Consider the following 10,002-nt stretch of genomic DNA (forward strand, 5'->3'; position numbering starts at 1 on the left):
TTAGTGTGCGTCGTCGACGAGTAGTACCGACCGACGTGGGTAGGGGAGGGGGGGGGGGGGGCATTGCATGCCTCCGTTATTTGTCGGATTTGGTTTCCGTCCCTTTTACCTTTCGACACTTACTTCATCTTTATTCCCCCAAGTTGTTCCATGGAGGAGTTTTTTCCCTCGTGGCTAGAAGTAAAAGAGTACTAGTTAGCCTCGAGGATGACCGAGATCGTGGCTGGTAGGCCCGCTTTATTGCTGCCCCCACTAGTGGGTTAGTGGGTAAGAAAACATGCCTTTTCCAGAAAAGTAGAACTTTGCACGTAAGTTTTCTTCTTTTTCTTTTTATATGTCTTGAATTACTTCATGTAATCGCATACCCATTTTTCAACAACCATGGAAGTCTTTGATGAGATTCTCGACTTCCGTGCTTGGGTAGAAAAGATGTTGAAGGCTGCCCCTATGGACAAAAGATCTTGGAAGTTTCTTTCTCAACTTTCGGTTGGAAAGTGAAAACGCACGGTACGTTTTCCCATCATAATTCTTCTTCTTCTTCTTCTTCTTTTACTTGTTCGTATGAAAAATTTTCATCCTCCCTTTTCTTATTAGGGGTTGCTATTTGTGGCATTAGTCCCATGTCTGTCTCGTCAACCAGGCTTTCTGTAAGTCTCGCCCAGGAACGGATTTTGAGTGCCACTTCCTCCAAGAGGAAAAATAATGAAGCTCATGGCTCTGATGATGAAGAGGAAGTAGAAAAATGTTCTTTGGTGAGAAAACTGCGCGTTAGGAGACGCATGGTTTCTGATGATGAAACTCCTGCTTCTCATGACCTTCCATCGAGTTTGATTCCTTTCAGACTCATAGGTGAGCCAGAAAATGTTCCTTTAGTGATTTCTGATGAAAACGCTACTAATCTTCCATCCAGTCCTGTTGACAGGTTGCTCACCCAAGGCTTCGAGGGTAAAGAAGATTTCAGGCCTGTTCCGAAGAATTACCTCTCCCTTTCCTTCTAGTTCCATCTACCATTAAACCCCGTGTGTCTTTACCTGATGTTACTCCAGTTGCCGCTCCCATTGCTGCTTCTCATGTAGAAGCTGAGCCTTCTAGCAGCAGAAGGAAGATGAAAAGAGTTGTAATTGATGTCCCTGAGGGTGGGAACTTATTGAGGAAGTCTTGTCAAGCTGATGTGTGGTTGAAGCCATTGCTAGGCCCTGTAGAGAAGAAGAAGTTAGAAAGCATAGTTCACTGACCTTAATTAATGATATTGTTCATTCTTCTTTGAAGGTATAAGTTTAGTTACACTTACTTCCTTCTTTTTCCTCATTCATAACTCTTCCTCCCCTACCTTTTTCGCAGATTAATATGATTGGCATAGAGCATATGAAAAGAGTTTCCCAGACTGATCAACAAATTATTGAATTTCATACCGAGGCTGGCAACTGGAAAGAACAAGATAAAGGTCTTCAACTGGAAAAGGAAGTTCTTGAAAAAGAGAAGAGTGCTTTGGAACAACAAATGAGAATGGTTTCCGCTGAGTTAGCAGTTGAAAAAGCTTCTTCCTGTCAAGTCGGGAAGGATAAGGATAGACTGAAATCCTCTTTTGGTGGACAACTCTCCAAGGCTACTGAAGAGATAAGGGGTTTGAAAGAACTCCTTAATCAAAAAGAGGTTTATGCGGGTGAATTGGTTCAGACACTTAACCAAGCTCAAGAAGATCTCCGTACCTCTATAGATAAAATTCAGTTCTTGGAAAGTTCTCTTGACCCTTTGAAGACAACCTATGAAGCCTCAGAAGCAGAAAAAGAAGAGCTGATAGCTGAGATTGATCAGTGGGAGAAGGATTTCGAGGCCTTCGAGGATAAGTCATCGCTGGATGTTAGTTGGGCTTTTTTGAACACTTGCCTTGAGATTTTAATTGAATCCAACTAGGAAGGTTTTGACCTTAATGCTGAGATTGCTAGGTCTAAAGAAGCAATTGATAATACTCAGCAACGTCAAAGCTTTTCCACACCTGAAGACGAAGTTTCTAAAGGTGATGGAGATGGACTTGTTCGTGGCGGAGCTGAGTTCAAGCCACTTCTCCCCAAGTTGATCCTTCTTCACCTGTTGATGATGCTCCTTAGCTTTTCTTCTTCTCCCTACTCTTTTATTGGCTTTTATTTGAACTCCCTTATGTTGTTTTTTCCTTAGTTTAACAGTTTTTTTGGAAAGTTTGTTTTGGTTTCCCCTGCCTTTTTGGGGTTTGATGACAAGTTATCAACTTTATTCTTTAAAGACAATATATATGAATGCTCCAGTTGCGTTTGTCGCATATTATGCTCTTTTCCCTTTTTAATGTTTGAGCTTTTTCTTGCATTTAAAAATGTCTTAATAGTCCGTCACTTCGATAAACACGGGTTTTTACAAAAGAGGACTTTTTTATGTTTAACGACACTGATGAAGATGACGTCTCATATTCATATTGGTGCAAATATATGAAGACATGAAAAGAAAAATAATTTGAGAAAGTTTTATGTTTTGAACTTTTAAATGAATTTCGTACATCATTTTCATAACTGTTCATACATCACTTTCATAACTACTTTCATTGTAATAGATTTTTAAATACAAATCCGGGTCTACTATCCCGCGACTAAATTTTTGGCCTCAACCTAAAACTCGTGGGAATAGGAATATCATGCATCCTCTTCACGAGTTCGAACTCCTTCGAAAAATGTTCAAGGCTTCTTCAAGGTTTTTGATTCAGGCTTGAACTATGCCTTTTTGGTTCTTTGCTTCCTTCTATATGCATAGTCCCCCCAATGTTGGAGCTTTGAAGTATGAAATCTCGAACACTGGATCACTCCTTTTTTTGGTCCATTCCCCGAAAAGGAAAATACGAACAAGACTCGGAGATAATTTTTTAGATGATGACTGCATAACCCTTTGTCCATCAGAAAAGTTGCAACCTAGATCAGGAATAACTCAGTATTCCGCGTGTTTTTCAGTCTAATATCATCATTTGGTATGGGCCAGCTTTTTGCCTGTCATCTAAAATGGTTAGTAAAATTCAAAAGAACAAAATAAAATTAAACTTGCGTGATACCTGATCGTGGGTACTTTCCTCGTCTAGAAGTAATACTTCTTCAAATGAACTGCATTCCAATTTGATGGTAGCATCTTGCCATCCATGGTTTCCAACTCGTATGCCCCTTTTCCAGCGATGCCTCAAACTCTATATGGGCCTTCCTAATTTGGGCTCAACTTTCCTGCAATGGCCGTTTTTATTTACCGGAACACCTTTTTGGGGACGAAGTCCCCAATCTTGAAGAATCTCAAATCAGCCTTCCTGTTGTAATATCGTTCAATCATCTGTTTTTGAGATGCCATTCGAATTAATGTTTCTTCTCTCCTTTCTCTAATAAATCCAAATTTACTCGCATCTCCTCCTTATTTGCTTCCTCAGTAGCATGTGTGTATCTCGTACTTGGTTCACCTATCTCTTCCGGAATCAAAGCTTCTGCACCATATATAAGCAAAAATGAAGTCTCACCCATACTTGTTTTTGCTATCATTCAATAAGCTCATAACACCCCCGGTAATATTTCTGGCCATTTGCCTTTTGATTCTTCTAATCTTTTCTTCAAATTATTGATAATAACTTTATTTGTCGATTCAGCTTGTCTGTTGGCCGCAGGGTGGTAAGGTGCGGATGTAATCCGTTTCATCTACCAACTTGGAAAGAATAATGTGATTTTCGTGCCTATGAACTGTGGGCCATTGTCACATACGATTTCCTTTGGAACCCCAAATCGACATATAATGTTTTGCCAAATAAAATCCCTGACTTCTTTTTCCCGCACATGTTTGAAAGCACCCGCTTCTACCCATTTCAAAAAATAATCTGTCAAAACTAACAGAAATCATACATTTCCTTTAGCTTGAGGTAACCACCCTACAATGTCCATGCCCCATTTCTTGAAGGGCCATGTTGAAATAACTGAATGCAACAGTTCTGCCGGGCGGTGCATGTTATTGGCATATCGTTGACATTTATCGCACCTGGCTACAAAGTTTTCTGCTTCTTCCTCCATTTTTGGCCAATAATATCCTGCCCTTATTGGTGTCTTTACCAATGATCTTCCCCCTGCGTGATTGCCGCAATGCCCCTCATGTACTTCTCTCATCACATACTCCGTTTGTGATGGACCGAGACACCGTGCTAAAGGTCTGCCAAACATCTTTCGATATAAATTTCCACGAATTAAGCAATACCAAGCAGCTTTTTGTCGAAGCAATTGTGATTTTTTTTTATCCTCAGCCAAGATACCATACTGCAAAAAGTTTACAAATTCGTTTCTCCAATCCCAAGTTAGATTACTAAAATTTACCTCACTCTTGTCATGGTCGAGTGCCGAATGAAACAAATGTATCACGATAGCATTTTCTACATTTGTTACATCCGCGACAGACGCGATATTTGCCAACACATCTGCTTCTATATTCTCTTCCCTGGGTATCTGCACAACCTTCCATGTCTGAAATTGTCTAAGCAATTCTTGTACCTTTTCCAGGTATTGCTGCATTTGCGTTTCTCTTTCCACGTAAGTTCTCTACATCTGGTTAACCACCAACTGCGAGTCACTTTTGATCACAACCTGTTCTATACCAAGTTTTCGTGCCAATTCCAAGCTTGCAATCATAGCTTCATACTCTGCCTCATTGTTAGTGATTGGATAACATTTTATTGCTTGCCTTATTACTTCACCTGAAGGTGGAATCAGGACAATTCCTAAACCTTCTCCTTTAACTTTTGAAGAACCATAGGTAAATAGGATCCAAGTCCCTGGATTAGCTCCGGTAAACACCCGTAGTTCCTTTTCTGCTTCAGGAACTAAATTCGTGCTAAAAGCCGCTACAAAATCTGCTAAAACCTGTGATTTCATTACAGTTCTAGGCTGATATATGATATCATACTCACTGAGTTCTATTGCCCATTTAGCTAATCTACCTGATAATTTTTGTTTATGTAGTATGTTCCTCAGGGGAAAACAGTTATAACGGAAATAGGATGATATTGAAAATAAGGTCTTAACTTCCTAGATGCCATAATTAATGCTAAAGCAAGCTTTTCCAAGTGTGGATATTGTGTCTCAGCATCTAGTAAAGATTTACTAACATAATAAATTGGGGATTGTTTACCTTTATCTTCTCGTACCAACACCGCACTTACCACTACTTCTGACACAGCAAGTTAAATGAGCAACCTTTTATCGTCTTTTGGTTTGGCCAGCAAAGGCGGAGTTGATAGATACGACTTTAGGTCCTTGAGAGCTTGTTGGCACTCATTAGTCCATTCAAACTGATTCTGCTTTTTCAATACTGAAAAGAATTTAAAACTTTTTTCTGATGACTTTGATATAAACCTCCCAAGGCTGCTGTCCTGCTTGTTAATCTCTGCACTTCTTTCTTGCTCGTGAGTATATTTGGTATTTCCTCGATAGCTTTGATCTGTGCAAGATTCACTTCAATACCCCTATTACAAACAAGAAAACCTAAAAACTTACCTGAAGCCACACCAAAAGCATATTTTTCCGGATTTAGCTTCATATTATACTTGCGGAGTATCTCAAAAGTGTCTAACAAGTGTTGAAAATGATCTCCCGCCTGTGTTGACTTGACTAACATATTGTCTATTTATACTTCCATAGTTTTTTCCAAATGTTCTTGAAACATTGTAGTCACCAATCTTTGATACGTGGCTCCAGCATTTTTCAAGCCAAATGGAATGACTTTATAACAATAATTAGTCCCCCTGTCTGTGATAAAAGAAGTTTTTTCTCATCTAGAGGGTCCATTTTAATTTGGTTATATCATGAATACGCATCTAAAAACTCAAAAGTTCATGTCCTGCGGTAGAAACAATTAGTTGATCTATATGCGGTGAAGGAAATGAATCTTTAGGACAAGCCTTATTTAAATCAGTACAATCCATCCAAACTCGCCATTTTCCATTCTTTTTGGGAACTACCACGGTATTAGCTAACTAGTCAGGGTACTTTACCTCTCGTATTGACCTAATTTTTAAAAGTTTTTTTACCTTATCATGGACCACTTGATTTTTGAAGGATCCTTGCTTCCTCTTCTTTCGCTTGATAGGTGGGTATAATGGATCCTCATTTAGCTTGTGGATCATCACCCCCGGTGGTATACCTGTCATATATGAGTGCGACCAAGCAAAGCAATCCGCATTAGCTCGTAAAAATTCAATTAACTTACCTTTCATTTTTGGGCTTAGGTTTGCTCTGATGTGAACTTTTCTGTCTAGACATTGTACAAATAGCATTACAGCTTCGAGCTCTTTAGTAGTTGTCTTAATATTTTCATTTTCTTCTGGCTCTTGAATAACATCAGGTCTCGGATCAACATCAGTCTGTCCTTGTGTGTCATCAGTTGAGGTCTCTGTAGCAACGTCCTCAACCAAATTCTGTAGTTGCTATTCTGCGTTTACATCATTGGCTACTGTGCTTGCAATCACCACTGAGTTGATACTTCTTGAAGCTTGCTGATGTCCAAGGATTTGATGAATTTCCCAATATGGATGGGACAACGTTTATATTGTGAATCCACAGTCTTCCCAGAATTATATTGTAGGCCATGTCCACGTCTATCACCTGAAACTTTGTATCCTTGACAACTCCTTCTGCAAATGTGGTGAGTACTACTTCACCTTTTGTGATAACGCTTGAATTATCAAACCCGGACAAGGACCGCACCTTTGGTATCACCTTATAATTAGCTTGCATTTCATTCACCACCCTCAGTAAAATGATGTTCGCTGAGCTACCTGGATCAATCAAAACTTGTCTTACGTTAGTGTCATGTACAAGTGATGATATTACCAATGCATCACTACGAGGAATTATCAAGCCGTCTGCATCCTCATCATCGAATGTTATACTGTCACCATCCAAGAACTGGCGAACTCGCTTCTGTGAGTAATCGTGACTTTTGACATCTTTTTTTGCAGCTATATATGTTACTCCATTGACCTTATCTTCCCCAATTATTACGTTGACTGTTCTTTTTGGTGATGGAGGTTTGGGGGGCTCTTGTCTGTTCTTCATATATGATTGTCTTCCTTTCTCTCTGAACAAATCAGTAAGATAACCTTGCTTCAACAGATGCTCGACTTCTCCTTGCAAAAGTTTATAATCTGGATCTGATCTCATTTCTTTAGTTTATTGCACCTTATCCCCCATACCTCTTAAAACAGGTACTAAATCGGAGGTGCTGATATTAAAGCTGTAACCTCCTATCCTCGCTTGCGTATTGGAATCATTGCTTCGGGCATCCCGTTCCTTTTTGAACCTCGATGAAAAACTCGTGTTATTTTGCCTTTTGTCTTGAGTCGAATCGTGCGCTTTCCTATTTAGATCGAGAGTCTCGTTCAGCAGGTCCCATGTACGGCTCATACCAATTTTTATCGGATATTTTTTCTGATTTTGCACGTATCGATCTTGCTCTTTCATCGGCCCTTGGCTGTTCGACCGTATCTTCTTCTATCCACAACTTCGTACTGTACCTATTGTACACATCGTTCCAAGTTTTTGCTGGAAACTTTCGCAAACTTTCCTTCAGCCTTCTCATGGCTTCTGAACTTTTCTCGTTCAAGTTGTTTGTGAATTCCATAGCCGCGCAGTTATCAGATACTCGACGTAACATTATCCTCTCCCGCTAGAATTTGTCTACAAATTCTCTAAGCAATTTTGGGTTCCCCTACTTAACCTTAAAGATGTTTTCCATCCTTTTCTCAACTTTTTGAGCTCCCGAATGTGCTTTTTATATATGAATCCACAAGCTCAGTAAAAGAATCAATAGAATTTTCAGGTAAAAGAAAATACCATGTTAATGCTCCCTTCGTGATGTTTCACCAAACTTTTTGACCAAAACCAATTCGATTTCTTGTTTGGTTAAACCGTTGCTGTAACGACCCGACTGGTCGTTTCGAGAGTTATAGCCCCGTTTCCCCATTTTGTATTTCATTTTGTGTTCTTCAGCGGTATTATGTCTTACCGGGTTAGTTGGTTCGGGTTCGGAATGGCTTTGGAGTGAATTGAGACACTTAGTCTCTATTGTGAAGGTTTAAGTTGGAAATTTGACCGGATGTTGACTTAGGTGTAAATGACATCGGATTTGAATTTGGATGGTTCCGTTAGCTTTGTCAGGTGCTTTTGGACTTAGGAGTGTGTTCGGGTTGTGTTTTTGAAGGTCTATAGTAGAGTTAGGCTTGAATTCGCGAAGGTTGGTCAGATGCTCTAGGAGTGCGGTCCGCACCAAAATGGTGCGGACCGCAGAGGTAAAGTGCGCCCGCAGATAAATGGTGCGGACGGCAGAGGTAAAGTGCGGCTGCAGATAAATGGTACGGATCGTAGAGAGGAGAGCACGGCCGCAGTAATATTATGCGGACCGCAGTGGAAGAAGGCCTAAGGAATGCGGCTGCAGCAAAATTGTGTGACCGTAGTGATTGTCAAAGTGCGGCCGCAGTGAAATTATGCGGACCATACAGTGGAGGTTCAGAGAGCTATATAAGCGAGGCTTAGGGTTTTATTTCACATCTTGGACCTTGGGAGCTTGGTGTGTGGCGATTTTTCCATGACTTTTTCAAGAGAATCATCAGAGTAAGTGAATATAACTCGGATTTGGCTAATATTCATGAGTATATCATTGATTTCATCATTTGATTAGTGATTTGAGATGGAAATTTGGGGAAAAGTTGTGGAGACTTCATAAAATGAATTTTTGGGATTTGAAAGCCGATTCGAAGTCGGATTTGAGTGAAACTAGTATGGTTAGCCTCATAATCGAATAGGTTGTCGGATTTTGTGACTTTTGTCGGATTTCGAGATGTGGGCTCGGGGCCCGGCTTATGAGTTGACTTTTTGACTTTTGACCTAAAGCTTAGTATTTTCTTATGGAATTGATTCTTTTAGCTCGTGTTGATTGTATCGAATTGTTTGTGGCTAGATTCGAGGCAATTGGAGGCCGATTCGAGAGGCAAAGGCATCGCAGAGTAGGATTTGGCTCGGTTTGAGGTAAGTAACGGTTATAAATTTGGTCTTGAGGGTATGAAACCCCGGATATCGTGTCGTATGACTATTTTGGAAGTGACGCACATGCTAGTTGACGGGCGTGTGGGCGCGCACCGTAGGGATTGTGACTTGGTCCGTCCTGTAATCAATCAGCCTACTGTTTAATACATGTTCCCTATGTTTTCATGGAAAATTGATTGTACTTCATGCTAGAAATAATGTGTAGGCCTTATGCTATCGTTGTTGAGACCCGTGAGGTCGTGTACTTGTTGAATTAATTGCTATTTGCCGTTTTGTTCTCAGTCATGATATTACTTGCGTATTTTACTTCCGCCCCCTCCTATTTATCACCGATACATGTTATCTTTGTTTAGGCTGAATTCTATGTTTTCTGAGAGCTCGAGGGACTAGTGAGATTGGTGACTGAGATAGGGCCTGGGTGCTGAGCTGTATGAGTGTATATGGATCGGGCTGCACGCAGCAACGAGCCTCAGGGCTATATATGTATATATATTGGATCTGGTTGCATGCCGCAACAAGCCTTCGGGCTAATTATTTATATTGGATTGGGTTGCACGCCGCAACGAGCCTTCGAGCTGATTATTTATATTGGATGGGGTTGCAGGCTGCAACGAGCCTTATGGCTATTTAAACATTGGATCGGGCTGGACGCCAACGATAAAGCGCTTGGGCTGAAGGAGCCCCTCCGGAGTCTGCACACCCCCAGTGAGCGCAGGTACCTATTGAGTATGATTATTGAGGGCTGAGAGCCGAGTGATTGAGCTGTTGAGATGAGCAGAGTGACTGTTGCCTTGAGAGGCTGTACTTGCTTTCAGTTAAATAGTTGCACTTTGTTGTTATTTGTCCTTGTTGTACAAATTTCTGGAGAACTTGATACTTGGTTTACTTGAGCAGGAACTGTTGTGAACTAAATCGAAGAATTTGA

This window comes from Nicotiana attenuata, chromosome 2 (genome assembly GCF_001879085.1).
Source record: "Nicotiana attenuata strain UT chromosome 2, NIATTr2, whole genome shotgun sequence".
NCBI lineage: Eukaryota > Viridiplantae > Streptophyta > Magnoliopsida > Solanales > Solanaceae > Nicotiana > Nicotiana attenuata.